The 20,191-nt window shown below is 36.1% G+C and overlaps 1 protein-coding gene across 2 annotated transcripts in view; it reads right to left on the reverse strand.

The window, feature by feature from the left end:
• Positions 1-20,191, reverse strand: part of GRID2 (glutamate ionotropic receptor delta type subunit 2) — a 1,588,204-nt gene that overhangs the window by 444,103 nt on the left and 1,123,910 nt on the right. The gene's annotated exons all lie outside the window — the stretch shown is intronic.

Consider the following 20,191-nt stretch of genomic DNA (forward strand, 5'->3'; position numbering starts at 1 on the left):
GCACAAGTTAGAATTTCTTACAGTTTCCATGATTTTAATTAGATCTTATACTGCTTTTATTGACAGAAAGTTACAAAAATTTAAATGTGGTTAGAAGGGTTACTGCTTTTATTTAGGAAAAGATTATGTATTTGGCTTTGTTGTTCTCAAAGTAGTCACAGTACATAAAACAATATAATTTGCCTTTTTGTCAGTGATATCAATTTACTTTCAATATTTTGGCAGTAACCTTTCCCTTAAAGTTCTGCTTTTTACTCTCCAAAATACTGGTTTAATTTTGTACCCTAATGTAGTTATTCTTGTAACATCCAAATATCAGGGCTACCAGTTTTAAGATTACTGCCTATAAATCTCAACGAGATGCAAATTGATGACTCTCCATTCAGAAATGAGAAAAGAGACACAACGTGACTTGAATTAGCAGATAACTACTCAAAGCTGCAAAGAGAATGCTGTAATACCCATCTTGGGAAGAAATGTCATGCTATTAATCCTGATACCAGCTCCGTGAGCCTTCACATTTGGGAACTTAATCCATATTCACCTACCCTAAAAATGTAGTGGATCTTTTGTTATATAAGGAGTCTGCTTTGATTAACTAAATGGTTATGGGGTACCTGGTTTTTGTGCTGCTTCCTCCTGATGAGTGATTTATTCCCCTGTATTGCATTTTGTTTGTGGCCTCCAAAATCATCAGGATACTAGCAAATCTCGCTCACAAGCAGACAATTTTGGTGCTTCCTAATAAAACTCATGTTTCTCTTTGAGTTCTCCAAAAGTTATTTAATTAAGAAAACTAAAATGTACATAATATATCTTAATAGAAGAGTATGTCACCATATAAACAACAAAACTAGCTTTTTCCCTTATTAAATTATTTTGGAAAATGCTGCTAATCGTTGGATTCAACTGTAAAAGCACATTAAATTCATACAATGATATGTCATTCTTAGTTACACAAAAAGTCTAATTAGAACTTAAATCCAATTAGCGAATCCAAATGTGTTGAAAGTCTAATTATCAGAGATATCTGTTGTCTTCTTGCCAAATTTAAAACCTTATGGAATTTCTTTTGAGCTTTTGTTCTCTTCTGAGGTCACCCAAACACTATACTCAACTACCTTCCTTGATGTGCACGTTTTCTAATTACTTCTTTAAGAGGGTTTTATTTTCCCAGACTAAATAATACTGGTCAAATAAGTGTTCTATAACATTAAATGAAGAGTTTAATTTTCAATGTGATATCAAATTTTATAATTATAGTATTTAAGTCTAAGCCTAATGAATGGCTTTTAGAATATTATTTTGTTCACGATAAATACGTTCTTAGCTGGTAAAGTGAAAACAAGAATTTATTTTTGGTCCCTCAGAGTTGTTTTTTAAGCTCAGTGAACATATTCTCAAATCACCTTAATAAATGATATCTAATAGTGCCAACTCAAACATAGTACTTTAGTGTTTTAAGTAACAAGGGTATTTCTACTATACTAGTAACAAAACTTGTTTGGCTGTTTGTTTAGAAATATCTAGAAATATATCATTTCAGCTTAATTATATTGTCTTTTAAATGTAACGGAATATAGTCAATGTTTCTATAATTCTAAAATAATCTGTTGTTTGGCAGTTTAGGACAAATACAACCCAAATGCATTTGGAGTAGGGAGACATAATTCATCTCCAGATCTAGGCTGAGGTAAACATTATTTGTATCATAAATGATATTTCTCATTTTAAAAATATTTCCCAGGTTCTCTCTCATACACATTAAAATACATTAATTCTTTCCTCTCCTTAATGAAGATTTTTACTTTTCTGTATTCTCCACCTTTTCTGTTTCTATCTGACTGTGTAGTATGGAATTTGGCCTCACCAGAGAAAGGTCTGGCTTTTGTCCCAGCTCCTGGAAAGTAACAAATAATTAATAATAAGGAGTGATGGGCATTTTTTTTTTTTCATGGTGAGCCCTGAGACCACACTACATAGTTTTTGCTAGTAGGGGGGCTCCTAATAGAGCCCTCAGGCCATAGGATGTCAGCCTGACCTCCAGGAAGGGAGGGGACTGGAGACTGAGTTCAATTATTCGATCAATCATGCATATGTAATAAAACAGCAATAAAAATCTGGACATCAGAGCTTGAGTGAGCCTTCCTTCCTTGGCAATACTCTGCACATACTATTACACCTCTGTAATGATAGGGCAAAAAACATCCCAGAAAACAATGAAAGTGTTACAAATGGAACCTTCTCATGCTTGATCCTGTGAATTTTTTCCTTTAACTGTTTCTAATTTATATCATTTCCCTGTAATAAATGTGACCATGAGTATAATAGGTTTCAGTGAGTTCTATGAACTTTCTAGCAAATCAACTTTCTAGCAAATCACCCAACCTGAGGATGGTTTTGGGAAAGGTACAAACTTTAGTTTGGTGTGAGAAGTCTTAGACAGACTTGGCAGTCTTGAGGAATATGCCCTTGATCTTGCAGTTTGTCTAAACTCCTTTGCAGCTGGTTAACTCCTTTTGCACTAACTCACATCTCTTTTTATCATAACACTTATAAAGTTGTTTCTGTTATTAATATCAGCATTGTGGATTTTAGGATTGGTATGTTTCTTTTACTTAACCCAGTCCTTTCTTCTTTTGTACCAAACTGCAATTCTTCCTAAATATCAGATTTGGCATTAAGAACTAGGATGTTTAGCAACTGTTTTGTAAGTGGATAAAGTTTAGAATAGAGATTCTTTGAAAAACTAGAAATAAAATAATCTCATCAAATATCAAAATGAGTTGTGTCAAAGAAATGATTAAGAAACTAAAATAATACTTATTTCTTACATGAATAGAACTATATTTTATATTTTTGAATACTTTTTATGTATTAGTAATGACACTGAGCTCTTTATACATGATCTCATTACATCCCCATAACTTTATGAAGAAAGTTCTATTACTATTATTGTTTACTAGATAAGAACACTAAGGACTCAATTAATAGGTGAAATGGAGTTTAACACTGTACTTTCTTTTGTAAGTTCAGATTCGTTATTTTTAATTGCTGTGATGTTTTATAGTTTACAAATCCTTTTCATTAATGTGATCTATTTAAAGGTGATAGAAAAGATGATATTCCTATTTTATAGTCAAGGAAGGTGAGGCTCAGAATTTTTAAGTGGCTAGCTCAATAGAATAGCTAATGAGGTTACATCTTGGCAATAAAATTTCGAGGACAAAGTCTTCATTGCGATCGTCATAATTTTTATATAATGTTTACTATGTGCAGTCATCTGAGAGATGTACTTATATTAACACATTTAATTCTCAAAGCAATCCTCTGAGGAAGGTACTGTAATCTCCATTTTATAGAAGGGGAGACTGAGGACCAAGAGGTTCTGCTCCCTTCTCTGTTATCTTTTATCCACTTAAACAGTCAAGAGAGCATTGGATAAATTAAGGTAAATAATAGAAAAATGAAGCCAATGAGAGATTCTCATAAAATATTCCTGGAACTCTCTATTTTCTGTGATCAGCTTTAAAAAAGTGTGAGGCATCATTCATTTATACTAAAGATAGATAATGCTTTCAAAATGTATACCTAAGATGAATGAGGAAATAAACAGTAACACACAAAGGAAATGTTGATTATCCACATATTTCTGCATCTTTCTCAAGTTAAGTTATCTTAATTTATTCTCATATCTACCTATCTCCCTGAGGTTCACTTCAAGCTATTCCAGTTTGATTGAAATAACTCCTTTCAATAAGAAGCAATAAAAATGAGTTAGGTTCACATACAAATTCAAGTTGTATCTACAATGAGTAGTATTCCTGGCAGCATAGCAAGATTGATAGGTATAGTATAGGATAAAAACTAGAAGAATTTCTCTGAGGTTCAAGTGTGAGGCTTCTCTAACACCTGCTCTGATTCCATTGTTTGAAATCTCATCAGCTTGACTTCTTTGACTATGTGGAGAAGGCTATTTTTGGTGGTTGTGTTTTTCTTTTTGTTTCTATTTTTTTTTAAATGAGACCAGAGACTGATAAAGATAATGCCACCAAAACTGATAACACTATTCAGCTGAGCACTTTCTAAATAAAAATAATAAACGGGCTCTTTAACACATGAGATTTACAGAGAGGCACACTGCCGATGACAAAATAAGACCCACTATCTTCAATGGTCTGGCAGTCTAGAGAAAATGTGTAAGGGACAAAAATGTAAAGAGCAATTCAATTGCCTTTCAATTACAGTATATTGATTTCCTGTAGTATTTTCTGGTTATTGCCTAAAGTCATGTTAAAGCCTTAAAAATGCATAATGTTTTAATTATTTCCTTCATTGGAGCTTTGGCAATAATAATCATGTAGCATTCTGTTAAAATCAATGTAATATCTTGTGTTCAACAAACTGGTTGATGTATTTGTATGAGCCAAACTTTATATATTTACTCTTTTTCCTTCAATGCTTTCACTTTTCATTTGTACCTGGGCTGTATGTGATGACTTTTGACTCTGGGGTTTTACATCACTATATTTTAGGCAGTGCTATAATGTCAAAAAGAAAGCTGAATTGCTCAACTTTAATTTTACGCTCAATAGTTTGTAGGCTTTAATAACAGGAGTCAAGAGAGCTCTTAATTGAATACCAAATGGAATTCCTTGCATTTATTAGCTCATACTCATATAGAACAAAAGAAGCCTAGCTACAATATCAGACATCCAGCTGCAGGGCACAAAATATCCACAGCACTGAGGGGTGAATGTTCTGAGATACTACGCTTGTTTGCTTTCTCAGCCTCTAAATGAAAAGATGGAACAGCTAGGGCACAGGAAAAGCAGCTTGAAAGCACATTTACAAATGTGCAGCACTGATTTGGTAGATGCTTCTTTTAAATGCGATAGAAAGTATAAAAAAAATACAAATGGCAGGATGACACTGATAGTTGTTTTATAGAGTTAAATTTGAATTGTCTCTTTGACATGTGTAAGAATGTAGTGTGCCAGTAATCCCTACAATAATAGTTTTCGTTATAGTATTTTCCACCTTTAAAATAGGTTCCATTTGTAAGACTTACTTCCTAGAGGATGATTTCTTCCTTCTAAGATTCTATTCCTAACAGCTTGATCATTATCATGAAATGGTAGTCGTTCTTTAGATTATGTGGCATATTCTTAATATTTGAGTTTCCTTCAAGAGAAAACGTCTTTGAAAAGTCAGAGAAAAAACATACAGTTCGACTGCTTATATCATCCTGCTTCCTCAAAGAAAACAAAAGTGACTGCACTAAAAAACAAGATAAATTGTTAACTGATTCCCACAAATGAAGACTAAAAATACAAAAAGCTAAATATAAAGAAATAGCTGAAAATGTTTTACACAGACATAATAACCACTCTCAGGTGTCAACAGCATTTAATGTTTTCTACCATTATGTTTTCCTTTCTTTTATAATTCTTCTTCATGTAAAACTACTATCACATCTTATTAACAGGCAACATAGTGTAGTGATTAAAACCAGAGACTCTATAATAAGACAGCTGAGTACAAGCTCTACTCTGACACATACTGGCTGTGGATCTTTGGGTCTCAGCTTCCTCACCTTTTAAATGGGAATAAATAAAAGGAACTTCCCCATAGTGCTGTTGGGACTATTAAATGAGTGAACATAGGTCCAGTGTTTAGAAGTGTTCTTGGTACATAAAACTAAAGAAGTGTTTGCTCTTACTATACTTCTACAATCAGAATTCTTTTGTTCCTTGCTCAGTCTCATTCTCCATGGCTATTTATTGGTTTCAGTGATGAAGGAGAGCTCTAAAGCTATGATTCTTAACTTTGTATATTAGAATCACCTGGAGACCTTTAAACAAAATTCTGATGTCTCAGCTGAACCCCGGAAAAATTAAATCAGAATATTTAGGAGCGTGACATCAGTACTTTGTAAAGCTTTCCAGGTGATTTTAGTCAGCCAAGATTGAAAACCACAACTCCAAAGCTTGCTTTAATAGCCAGGGAAAGTAAATTGAGACAATGAATACTTAAAACTTATTGATTTTAAGTATCAATACTTAAACAAGTATTCATTGTTAAGTGAATCATTGTCGCCAGCTTCTTCTGTAAAAGCTAACTAGGGAGAAAGGTCTCAAATAATGTTTGTCAATGTTCGTTGTTTGCTTGTTTTAAACAGGGTACTAGGCTATCAAGTCTGTGGAGCCAGAATGACACCTACTTTATCTACCACTGCACCCCTAGCCTTTAGCATAATATTTGCATACTGGTACATGGTAGATCCCAGAAGAAATCTGAAAAATAGATGCACAAATTAAAACTCAAGTGGTCGCTATTATTCTTTATTTTTGACTCTCCAGTTAAAACTGAATAAAAAATCGAAATATCCCCAAATTGAAATTGTGTCCATTAGATTGTAACCTGGCAATTTTCATGATCCTTCAAGTCAATTCCTTTTACCCAAATGCTATTAGCTTTCCTCTTCTTTTTAATCAGAATTACTTTATTTCTTTAATCAAATTTAGGATTTATTTTTACAGCCTGATAAAAGCTGCTGGGTTTTCTTTTCATCCTTTCTATTTTTCCTTGAGAGTTTTTGAAGGGGATCTCCATTTTAAAATCACATTGGAATTTTCATAGACTTTCCTATTTCTTCCACTGAATAATGAAACACTTAATTTTAGGATCACCAACTTAATTATTTTTCACGCCCAGTGCCTATTACAGTGTCTTAGAAAAGAATTTTTTTTTCTTCATGAAACTGACAAGGTCAATGAAAGTATTTCTATTGCATTTAAAATTTTCACTATTCCCAAACAATCTCAAGGCCAGATATCTCTTTAAATTTTACTATTTAACATGTGTGTGTGGGACAGCAAGCCTCCCTAGGCACAGCCAGCCCCGGCGGCGGAAGGCAGACGCATAGCCTGGAGTCAGGGGTCAGGGTGGCTGGCACGGGCGCAAGCCCTCAGCCTGCCCAGGCCTACTACCGGGCGGCTGGAATGGGCGGCAGCGTCCTCAGCCAGCACGGGCGTGACGCCCTCAAGCCCGCCCAAGCACCAGCAGAGGCTGCGCCCATAATCTCCCTCCTAACGCAACATCTGGTCGGCCCCTGCCACTCCACCCTTCTTCCTCCCCTCCCTCTCCCTCTCCCTTCCCCCCCACGCAACTGCTTTGTTCTCTATTTCCCGCCACAGCCTAAGAAGCTCAAGTCTGCCTTCCACCCCAGCAACAGCAATAGCCAATCTCCTGCCACCACCTCTCCCACTTCATGTAACCTCTTACTAGCCTTCCCCGCTGGTAACTACTTACGGCAGCCAACCAAAGTATTGCTCACCTCTGAACCAATCAGCATTCCCCATGCCACCCCCCCCCCCCCCCCCCGCCCTATAATACTATGCTCACTTCCTGAATAAACCAGACCTGTGCCACCAGCCTCATCTCCGTGGTCTGAGTTCCTCTAGCCCAGCCGCGTGTCCTCACCTAAGCCCGCGACCCCAAGAAACCCCACAGAGGTTTCGGGGTCCCCCACAAAGCCCCCCAGAGGCTTCAACAGTGTGGTTAGATATATCAAAGGCACCTCAAACACTTATTTTTTATTTTATTTTATTTTATTTACTTTGTAATAATATTACATTAAAAATATATATATATGAGGTCCCATTGAACCCTACCTCCCCCACCCCACCTCTCCCCCCCCTCAGCAACACTCCCTCCCATCATCATGACACAGCCATTGCATTTGGCAAGTATATCTTTGGGCACCCCCACACCCCATGGTCAACGGTTCACACCATGGCCCACACTCTCCCCCATTCCATCCAGTGGGCCCTGTGAGGATTTACAATGTCCGGTGATTGCCCCTGAAGCACCATCCAGGGCAGCTCCATGTCCCAAAGACGCCTCCACCTCTCATCTCTTCCTGCCTTTCCCCATACCCATCAGCCATCATGTCCACTTTTCTCAATCCAATGCCACCTTTTCTATGTGGACATTGGATTGGTTGTGTCCATTGTACCTCTATGTCAAGAGGAGGCTCAGATTCCACCTGGATGCTGGATGCAATCCTCCTACTTTCAGTTGTAATCACTCTAGGCTCCATGGTGTGGTGGTTGTCCTTCTTCAACTCCATCTTAGCTGAGTGTGGTGAGCCCAATAAGTCAGATTGTAGGTGCTGGAGTCTGTTGAGGCTCAGGACCTGGCTATCACATTGTCAGTCCAGAGATTCAAATCCCCTAAATATATCTTAAACCCCGACACTAACTGCACCTCCAGCACATTAGCATGAAAGTCTTATGAAGAGAGATCCCATCTGAGTCCAGATTCGTCACACATAAACACCAGTTCCAAAGAGGGGCCATCTGACCTGGTAGTTAACCCCATCGGCCATGACCATAACTCCCATGGGTCTCTTTAGTCCTCGAAGGAACCGATATCTGGGGGTTGTATCTGCTTTATCTGTCTCTCTGACTCTGCTCAGTTGTGCATAAGGGCAATCCTTCTGACAGCCTCCAGACTCTTTTTTAGAGACTTGTAGCCATATAAACTCATTTCTCCTTTCCATTTCCCCCTTACATTAGGTCAGACAGCATTTTAAAGTCATGTTATTTTATGTAGACAGGGATATTCCGCTGATCCGCGTTGAACCTTCCGTATGAGGTCATTTTCCAGTTGCATCATCAGTTGGTAGTTGATAGTGGTCCCTCGGTGCCAGGGAGGCTCATCCCCGGGTGTCATGTCTCACGATGGGGGGAAGGCATTGCATTTACATGCTGAGTTTGGCTTCGAGACTGGCCACATCAAACACTTATAAGATTGAGTTCATAATCAGCTCCTTACCATCCATCTGTGGCACTAGCCAGAAGCCAATGAATCAGCCTTAGTATCTCTCCTGGCAAGTCTACTGCCAGAGTCAGACATTTTAACTCCACAGGAAAACAGAAACTCTTGAATCAGCTTAACTCCATCTCTTTGGCACCATCTTAGCTCAACCTAACTCAGGAACTTCCCTTCCACAGTAATTCACTCTGTACTACATATAGAGTGATCTTTTCAAAACACAAATTTAAAGACTGTGCTCTCTACTTAAAATTTTTCCATAGTTTTCCATCGCTCTCAAGATAAACACCAAACTACTAACATGGTCTACCATCACCTGCATGATTTAGCTCTATCTGCATTCATGTCCTATCATACTCCCTCTCATTCTTTGAATGCCAATTATAGACTTCCTTCAGTTTCTTGATTAGGACATAATTCTCTGTCTTAAGAATTTGAAGATTGTTTCTTATACTTTGATACATATCAGAACCACATGAGAAGTTTTCCAAAAAATCTCAATGTCAAAGCCATACCCCATGCCAATTACATCAGAATTTCTGGGGATGGGATCCAGGCACTGGTATTTTTTAAAGTTTCCAAAATGGCAAGTCCAAAGTATAGCCAACTGGAGAACCAATGCTTTTTTATGTACTGTTTTTCCTAATTGGAACAAACTTTGACACCTGCCAATCTTCCCTGAGATACTTATTCCTCCTTTAGATTTCACAGTAAACATACAGAGCTCAGGGGAAACCTTCTCTGACACTCCCATCCCCACTCTCACCCAGGTTAGGTCATGTTAGTCTAATAAATCATCATATATCTCTCTTTTATAGTAATGTCACACTTAAGATTTTTCTTTTATTTTTTATACAATAAATACTTATTGTACCAATTAAACTGTAAGTTTCCACAGGGCTAGTAGAAATGACTTTATTTGTCACTTTCTGCCCCCAATAAACACATGATTCTTGGCATAAAATTGGGCCCTCAATTTCTGTTGAATATCAAACAAATTTAGATGATTTTGAAACAAGAAACTTAATACATCTTACAGTGATTGTTATCTAAATTGTGCCCAAAAGGATGATGTCAATAGTTAGCCAAGACATTGTGTTACTGAGGATTTTTTTTTCAGTTTGGATTGTAATCCCAAACTCTCTTTGTTTTGGTACAGAAGTGTTGAACTCTGTAGGATAAAGACCAAGGAATGCTTTCAAAAAATCCTCCAAAAGAGAAAGTGGCATGAAGTTATCACCTAACCCTTTGGAGAATAAAGTGAGTTGTTATGTTTGGGCTCTAATTGGAATAATGATGTAAAAATAACAACAACAATAAGATTAATGGATTAATGCATAACCTATGTTAAGTACTTCTCTTGGACCAGGTCCTGTTTTAAGGCATTTCATATACTTTCTCACTAGAAAGAGAACTACAACATATCTATGAAATATAAATGGTTGAACCTTTTGGAATGACATATTACCTGTCTAGAAGAAAGCTCTCTCAAGAAAACAGAATCCTTTCATCCAATAATGATAGTTCCCATTAGCTGAAGACTTCTTCTGAGGCAGGCATTGTGTCAAGCCCTAGGTATTACTAAGTTTCTTTTGTTGCTAAAATCCCATCAGACAGGTACTATAATTATACTAATTTTAACAGAGGAGAAAATTGAGAGGTTAAATGACCTTCTCCAGGTCACTAAGCTAGCATGTGACATAGCCAGGATTTGAAACCCCTCAGTCAGGATGACTTCAATGGATAAGATGATTCTTCAGAGAGAGATAGAGACAATAGGACATAAAGACAGTCCTAATGGTGTTGAGTGTTTGTTTCCCAAGTTTAGCTCTATTTATGTTTTAGAGTCCTTTAGAAACTGCAATTTCCTTATAATAGTCCCCCTCTCCACTCCTTTTGTTTCCACTAACCAAGCAGGGGTCCTGTCATATGGAATGAAAAGATGTATAATTAATATACAAGGATGCTGTGATAGATACTACAGTTTGTGAATATGTTTTATAACTAAGTCAACATAGAGCAGATTGTGAAAATTGTGAAGATTGTGAAAATATTTTTGAAAGGGTGGGCTAAAAGTAAAGTACAGTGGACTGAGCCTTTGAAGGCCTAGGTTTTACTTCAAATAAAAGCCAATCTTTTTTTAACTTAGTTTCTTCATGTGAAAATGAAATCATTTGCTAATGTATATGAATTTTAAACTCTTTTCTCATATCTAACAGCTTAGTAGTGATTGGGTTTATTGTGTGGAGAGTTTCTTATAAAATCAGCAAACCAATGTAAAGTGTATGTGAAGCGGGAGGGCTTATTGATATTGACAAAGAGGAAGCTAATAGAATCACTTATATCCCTCTACTATTCCGCAAGTTTCATGATGTTGAAGATCTTTGCTTGTTTTATTCCTTGATGTATATCAATCATTTTGATCAATGTCTAATATACAGTTTGCATAGAATATATATTTGTTGTATGAATGAATGGGTCTTTTTTTCTCAAAGAATAAATCAAACCTCAGCTGTTTAAAAGAATATCATAGCATGGAGGTTTTGTCTTAAGATGAGAGGATAAATCAGTTGATCTCATAAAATCCTGTCTAGCCTTGTGATTCTACAATTGTTTAATATTAACTGGATTCATACCAATCGTTATTCCTGTGATAGACAAGGTAGGGTTTCTCATTTAAATTTTCTAAGCCTTTCTCACTAGAGGAAGTAAAATCAGCCATTGCGATTATCTGACATGACACTTGACTAGGTCCCTGCATAGTCTTTCCTTTCCAGCTCTGTCTTTAATCAGATGCCTGTGCTTAAGCTCACATGAGACTGGAATGTTTGGATTTCATTGGTAACTATGAATCATCAATGATTGACTATACCCCTGAGAATTTTTACAAGCTCCAAAGACAATTTTTTCATTGCAGAGCATTGCAAACATTTAGACAATTGTGATTCCCATAAATCATCAACTCTTCTTCAGTTATGTTGAAAAAATCTGGCATACTTTTAAAAAAGAGTTATTTCTTTAATGGCTTATTTGCTTCCAATTTCTTTTTTGTATGAATGACTCCAAATATTTTCTTCCAAATATACTTCAGTTAGAAACTATTAGCTGTGACCACACACATAGGCTAAACATGAGAAACAGCAGGAGCAGTTGGAGGAGGTAGGACTAACTGATCACAAAAATGAGCAAGGGATTTAGCAATAAACAATCTAGTAGAGAATAAGACAGCCACTACTTATAGCATAAATGCTTTATTCTCCCATCATATGACATTTATAATAAAAAAGACATTTATTGAATACCTACTCTACTTGTGTTATGGGATACAAGGAACATAGACCAGTGTCTATAAGACTCATATAATAATAAGTGCTCATTATTCAAGGAAAGGAAATATCTTTAAGAAAGGATCAGACTTCAAACAAAAATATTAGAAAAACAAAACATTGTGCTATAGATTGTCTGCGAGGTGGCCACAGATAATCCCTTCTATCCCTGTGCATGCACACTATGCTTCCACCAAGACATAGAGTTCGTTCCCCATCCCTGTATTCAGGCTAGTTCTGTGGCTTAAATTCAAAAATAGAATGTGGCAGAAGTAACAGTGCTTGACTTCTTGACCTGGGCCTTACAAATCTTGCAGCTGTTGTTTCCTCCTTACTGGAAGCCAAACATCAAGTTAAAAAGATTGAGTTAGACTAGTGAATAATGAGAGATCATGTGGAAAGCAAAAGGGGCCATAATGAAGAAAACCAAGCCACCCCAGCCACCAGCCAGCACTAGGACCCCAGACATGTTCCTAAGGCCATGTTGGATCTTCCAGCCCCAACTGAACTGTCCAAGTCAGTACCATGTGGAGGAGAGATGAGCCACTCCCAGGGAATGCTGCCTGAGTCCCAGGCCCACATCAAAGGACAGAAGAAACTTGACTAGAGAATAAAATTTACTGAATGTTGGTTGTTGTTATTAATTTAATTGTGTCCCCCCAAAAGACAGGTTGAAGTTCTAATCCCCAGTACTTCAACATATGGCTTTATTTGGAAATACAGTTATTTAGGATGGAAATAGGCAGGTTAAAATGAGGTCATACTGGAGTTGGGCAGACCCTTATAAGAAGTTTGGACACAGACAGACAGACACTGGGGAGAATTCTGTGTGAATAGAGACTGAGAACACCATTTATTGTTGGCGAAGCAACACTAGAAGCCAGGAGAAAGGCAGGAAACAGAATCTCTCCTACAGACTTGAGAAACATGACCCTTCATTTGAGACTTCTAGTCTCAAGAGCTGTGGGACAATACATTTCCGTAATAAGCCTACATTTGTGGTACTTTGTTATGGCAGGCCTATGAAACTAACAGTTATTTATGTTAGATATAATAAAAACTTACTATAAAAACATTCATTTTTCATGAATTTGCCCATCTTACTAGCAAATACTATCTTCTATGAAAAACATATGGATTTCTTAAGATATCTTTCCTTAATGTAGAAAATCCATAATGATGTATTATTCTTGCCTTGCCAGTAATGCAGATCGTAGATTACTAGGAAAGAAATCATTAAACTATCTTGTGTCTCTGCACATATTAGGGGTGATTCAGGGGGTAAAAGAGGACATCTTGTGTAGGGTTATTCTGTCTCCAGGAATGATTTTCAGCTGGGACCTTATTCAAGAAATTATTCCACATAGCAAAAACAAATTGTAACACTTCTCCAAAGTCATAGTAAAACAGAACACCAGATGTATAAAGGCTTCTAGCCAAAGAATAAAGACATGGATTCAGAAAAAACACTTCAGCATCATCAGAAATCTTGGAATCAAAATTTGTAATCTAGATAGACCCAAACAGTAACCATTATCTTAGCTGTATCTTACACAGGAGCATCTCTACTTCTTTAATAAAAATCCATTTAAAAGGCAACACCTTCATCCCACCATAAGGGTTTATGAATTTTATGAGCCATATAGTAAAATATATTTTATTATACTTGTGGGTTAACTTATTCAATGATTCCCTTTACTAAATGAATATAATCCATAGTAAATGAACTTGCGAGAAGTCAATTATTTTGTAATAACAATTCTGGTGCCCTAGCAGAGAAACAGATACGAATTTCCCTTTATAGGATGCAGCTTTAGCAAAGTTTATTTCTCAGGAACATTTACTCAACTATTACAATGGACTTTTCTGTATAACCTCTGCTAACGCTGGGGACATCAGCAACTTTTCTATGTGTGGAAACCATTTGGGGTTTTTAGTTAAATCTAAATCCAATTTTGTTAATAAGAAATATTCTCTGGATTTAAACATATTAAATTATTTCAAAACCATACAGATATACAGAAAATAGGCCCAAGATTTTGTGCAAGATATGAGCATTTGAGAAAAAATTTTAAAACAGTCAAGGTACCCGTTTGAGTTTCTTAGGCTGCTCAAGCAAATACGATGAAATGAGTTGGGTTAAACAATGGGACTTTATTTGCTCATGGTTTTGAGTTTAGGAACAACCCAGATCAAGGCACCTTGGGGCAATGCTTTCTGCCTGAACACTGTGGTGTCCTGGGGCTGGCTGCTGGCCATCTTTCGTCCTTAGTTTGTTACATAGCACGGTACATGGCAGAGCCTCCTGGTTTCTCAACTTCCTTAGCGATTTTGTTCATGTTCAGCTTCTGGCTGCTACCTCTGGCTTTCTTCCTCAGTCTGAATTTCATTCTTCTTATAAAATCTCTAGTAATAGGAATAAGAACCATCCTTATTTGACTGGGCCATGCTTTAACTGAAGTAATTTTTTCAAAGGTCCTACTTACAGAAGTTCACATCCACTTTTACAGATTAGATTTAGGAAGATTTTCTGGGAAACATACTGCTTCAAACCACCACAGTACCTATAATTTATGGAGCGTTTATTCTGCACCTGGAACTGTGTGGAATCTTTTACATTCATTGTTTCATTTAATCTTAATCATAAAACCCTCTTAGGAAATAGCCAAAATTTTATAACTGTTGTCCAAAAAAATGGCAATTACATGTGTGAAAGTAAAATTTAGATGTAGAACAATTTTTGTCTTAGAGTCTATTCTTATTAATGTAATAAATAATCAATCAGAATATAATACTTTTTCCACAGAGTCACTTTCAGTTTTGTCTTAGAGTCTATTCTTATTAATGTAATACATAATCAATCAGAATATAATACTTACTCCACAGAGTTACTTTCAGTTTTGAAATGCTTTTTTAAATACAAGGTTATTGTGGTACTTAAATAGAAACTCTGGATTTGCAGTTACATTTTGGTTCTGGCAAAGTTGTTTCCTAATACTAGAGGGGAAAGACTCTTGAAACACTTCAAACATCATTTCAATCCTCAAAAGTATTACAGCATTTTATACAGTCAAGCTAACAGCCGTATTGGATATATCTTGAAATATTTGGGACAGAAGGGCTTTAAATGGCAATCACCATTGTGTGAAGTCTAAATTTATTGAGCTGAACACTATCAAAAAAACATCTGGACAGGTTACCACAGGTGACTTGAGTATTGTGCTAATGAGAATGGCATCAAAGTGTAACAATCATGTAAAGTAGTTAGCACAGAGAGCAGAAACACTTCCCTTCAACCAGAGCTTGCTCTCCTAACCCCAGACAGCTCTCAAATGCACAGAATTAACCTTCCAAGGAAAACTCATGAGACAGCTAGAAAGACTCATCAAGACTCATCATTATCACAGAATAAACAACTAAAAAGATGTACTAACTGGCAGTCAGTGAACATTTACAAAATTTAAAATGCCAGTTTAAAATTTTTTCAACTTTTTATTATGGAAAATTTCAAAGATCTAGGCAGGGGTTCTTAACAAGGGATCTGTGAGTGAGCTTGAATTGGAATTCAAATAAACACCATTATTCTTGTGGGGATGTGTTAGTGCGGGTGTGATATATTAAATAATACACAGTGTAGTGTGGACTTAGTAAGGGGTCCATGGTTTTCACCTGACTGGCAAAGGGGTCCGTGGAACACAAAAGGTTAAGAATCCCTGATCTAGAGAGAGGATTGAATAATGAGCCTAAGTATTCATCAGACTGCTTAAGCAATTATCAACTCATGTTCAAACTTGTTTGTTCAACTCATGTCTAACCTACCACTTCCTACCACCACTCCTCCCAGAATTATTTAGAAATACCAGATATCACTTATTTTATCCAGAACTATTTTCATATATATCTCTGAGCACAAGAATTGCCATGCCACACAGGGGTGTCCCCCACGTAGGGGAGCCCCACATGCAAGAAGTACACCCCATAAGGAGAGCCGCCCAGTGCCAAAGAAAGTGCAGCCTGCCCAGGAATGGCGCCACACACACACAGAGCTGACACAACAAGGTGACGCAACAAAAAGAAACATAGATTCCCGGTGCTGCTGATAAGGATAGAAGTGGTCACAGAAGAACACACAGCGAATGGACACAGAGATCAGACAACTGGGGTAGGGGTGGGGTGGAGAAATAAATTAAAAAAAAAAAAAATTCTTTCTAAACAAAACTACATGCCATTCTCATACACCCCAAATTTACAATAATTTCTTAATATCATCAACTATCCAAACTACATTAATTTTACCCTTATTTATTTGAATTAGGAGCTATATTTTCAATAGCTAATGTACCTCTCTATGGTTTCTCCATTCATCTATCTTTTTTGATCTTTCAATTTATGTGTCAAAGGAAAATTGGTCATTTTTTTTCCAGAAGTTTGCCAAGGTGTGGGTTTGACTGGTTGACAATTGACATATTCAACAATCTCTTGTTTTGTTTGTAAAATGGTAACTCTAGAAGATCGATCTAATAATATTTGGCAAGAATTTGGTATTGTGTACTTTAAACAGAAGGCATATAATGTCTTCTTCAGTGATGAGCTTAGCCATCGATGTTTGTTTATTACTTTCATTAGTGGTGGCCAAACTAATCTAAATTTATCATTTCTTCTTCATATACTTGATGGTGAAATAGCCAAAGATCTTAGTTTGTTCCCCTTACAGAAACTACTGAGGAAAACATAGATTCCAGGAATCTATAAAACATCACTGGAAGAAACTCCTGGGAAGGGGAAAAATACACTGAACTGGTGTATACAGAACATATGTGGCTGTAACCTGGGGGGAAGGGCGGCAGAAAGCAGCTGTGTAGTTTAAAGTGGTTTAAAAGGGCTCTTCATTCTTCCCTGCATTGCCTTGGTACTTCTTCAATGCACAGATCTGCTGTAGTCATACACAGCACTGATTAATGTATTAAGGTGGGACAGTGCAAAAATAGCTGAGCACAAAAGTTCTTCTGGGATACAGAATTGAACAACTTAGATATAGGTTGACACATTTTAAGCATTTACTCCTTCACTGCTTTTCCCTCCAGACTTCTAGGACTAGGACATTACGATCTAGAGATACTGCCTCTTCCAAACGCTACATGTTCCTTAAGGATTTTTAAAAGTTACTTTACAGGTGGTGGCAAAAAAGAGTGAATAGCTTTGGTTTTGTGGTATATGAAGTTTTCCACACTACGGATCATCCCTTTCTCCCACCTTGATCCTACCAAGAACAGATACTACACTTAACGCATGATGGCGCAAGCATATTCCCAGGTGAAAATGAACCCACAGGCCAAAACAACAACCTGGATATAATCTAGTTCAGAATTTTGAAGCATCTGAGATTTTGCCCTCCTTACAAACTAACAAGTGAGCTTGCCACAGTTTCATAATTGTAGAAGTCATAGACTCTTGGGTTAGAGAAAAAGGATTTTATTCCTTACAGTATCCACACTGGCACCAATTCATTGAGCTCTAGTTTCCACTGGGTGATACAAAGAGATCCAGAAGATGCTAGTACAGGAGAGTGCTGCATTACAGGGAAAAAACCCTGAGATTAGGGAATTGTTATAATGGACAATAAGCATGCCTGCTCTTTGCTCCAGAGAGAGACAGTATCTTTATTATCCTGGACAGTAAACAAATGTGCCCTTTGCTCTGAAAGAAGTGATTTCTATATTCCAAGGCTGTTCACTGTACAAACATTCTTGAAAAGATAGTTTGGAATAAATATGGTGAATGGAATGTCTAGTAAGAGGTGCAAATTATAAGAGACCCATGGAAATGGTCTCTCAATGCATATATAATTTAAAACTTTAAGTAATATATCATATTAAAAGAAGCATATTTTAGGAGATAAGAAAATTGTTAGTTATATGATACAAAAATAAAAGCTTTTAGAAAATAAGTAATATTTTATGAAATATAGTATCTATATACATAGAATCAAATTTTTCTTTCCATGTCTAATTACATGTATCTTGCCCAATATGTGCAATATGACCTAAAAATATAGCGCTGACTAAATTGATGACTGGAGTATTTTGTTTCATTTTGAGGGCATAATTATTTATGAGAACTTTGACCAGAATAAATGTTTCATTTTTAGATATTCTTTATTGCCAGGTCTGGATGTTGTGATATATTCTACATATTCTTTACAATATGCCACAATTAAACAGTTTTGAACTTTGAGGAAAAAAAGTTTGTGAACATTCTTAGATAAGAACACATGCTACTTATTTTTTATCAATTTATTAAATTATAAATATAAATAAATTTATAGAGATAGTATTAGATTAGCAGATATGTATGGAAGGCAAGGATAGAGGGATGGGAGATTACTACTGAAGAGTAGGTTTTTAAAATCTTTTTGGAGTAATAAAAGTGCTCTAATATTGATTGTGGTAATGAATGCACAACTCTGTGATTATACCAAGGGCCACTGAGTGTACACTTTAGATGGATTGTATGGTATGTGAATGTATCTCAATAAAATTGCTTTAAAAAGAAAAAGAACACATGATATGGAACTTACATTCAGTAAGTTATACTTAGTTCAACTTAATGAAAAGAGACTAGTAAAATTTATCAGAAAAATAAATACAACAAAATGTACAACATTAACACATTTTTTAAGGAGAATTAACTCCTACCCACACAACCTCCTTTTTTCTCCTAACAGTTGTGAAGAAAATGTACTTACAAATATCTATAATATGCTTTTATAACAAATAATTTATTCGTGATACAGAATGAAAACCAGCAATCTCTGGATAGTAGTACCAGCAGGAGGAAGAGGCAGATGGGGATGCATTTGGGGAATTTCAGTTGACTCTTAATTCTTAAAGAAAAATAAAACTATATATTGGATTTTTAAATGTTAAACACACAACAAAACGATGTATCAGCTGACAAAACTGAAACCATTAGTTAGGACATGCTAACCAAATAAAAATTGATTCAGCTGCATGTGTACCCCTATTGTTTAAGTATCATTCCTTACTGTGCCAATTCCTCAGTCTCTCCACCCATTATTCTTTGATAAGTGATTGATGAAATGACAACATCTTAAGCTTGAAACTCTTAGGGCAGTGTGAGCACCCCTGCTGGTACTGTTTCCTCCCATGTGCATCTTTACTCAGCACTGGTTCTGAAATGGTGAAGTGATTGAATAAAAAATTTTTAAAAAATCAAGAAATAACTATAAAAGTTGGTCTGAGACAAGGCAGCTTTGCACACCTCAAGTTAATCTGTCAATACATAATAGAATTTTCCCTCTAAAACAAAACAACAACAACAAAAACATTCTTCACTGATTGGGAACTAAATCTGAATAGCTAATATGACAATATCCTTGCCTTCATCAAGCACATAGAAAAACACATTTTAAAAAATGTTATTTAAAATGAGTTCTTCATCTACATGACAACATCTGTTGGAGTTATAACGACCTAACTTGGCAGTGCAATTTACCTGTCCTAAGCATTTAAGTGGAAAGTGATATATAACAGATGCATGATAGATTTTAAATCACGAATTGGCATGAAAACAACAATTTGCCACTTAAGGCAATACATGATAGCATGAAACTACACTAATAAGCCTTCTGTAGAATAGATAAATGATTGAAAATCTAACTATTGTCTACTTCCTTGCAAATTCTTTTTTTACTTAAACAAAGGCAAGTTGCTACATATTGTAGCAGCTTTTATCATTGGAATTCCTCATTTGAATTACAGGACACCAAAAATGACTTTAGTGAACATTTTCTCAATTCTCCCAGTATAGTATATAGTTATTACCATTCAAGATGCATAGGAGAGAAGTGAATTAATTATAAACAATGGATGCAAGAAGGCTTAATTCTCTGTATGAACAAGACTGCTATGGCTAACTACCACGGCAAAGATTCAGTTGCAGAAGAATTCATACTCTGTCAATTCAGATTCAGGGAAATGAATGAGATCCACTAATAATAATAA

This window comes from Dasypus novemcinctus, chromosome 1, assembly GCF_030445035.2.
Source record: "Dasypus novemcinctus isolate mDasNov1 chromosome 1, mDasNov1.1.hap2, whole genome shotgun sequence".
Lineage (NCBI taxonomy): Eukaryota > Metazoa > Chordata > Mammalia > Cingulata > Dasypodidae > Dasypus > Dasypus novemcinctus.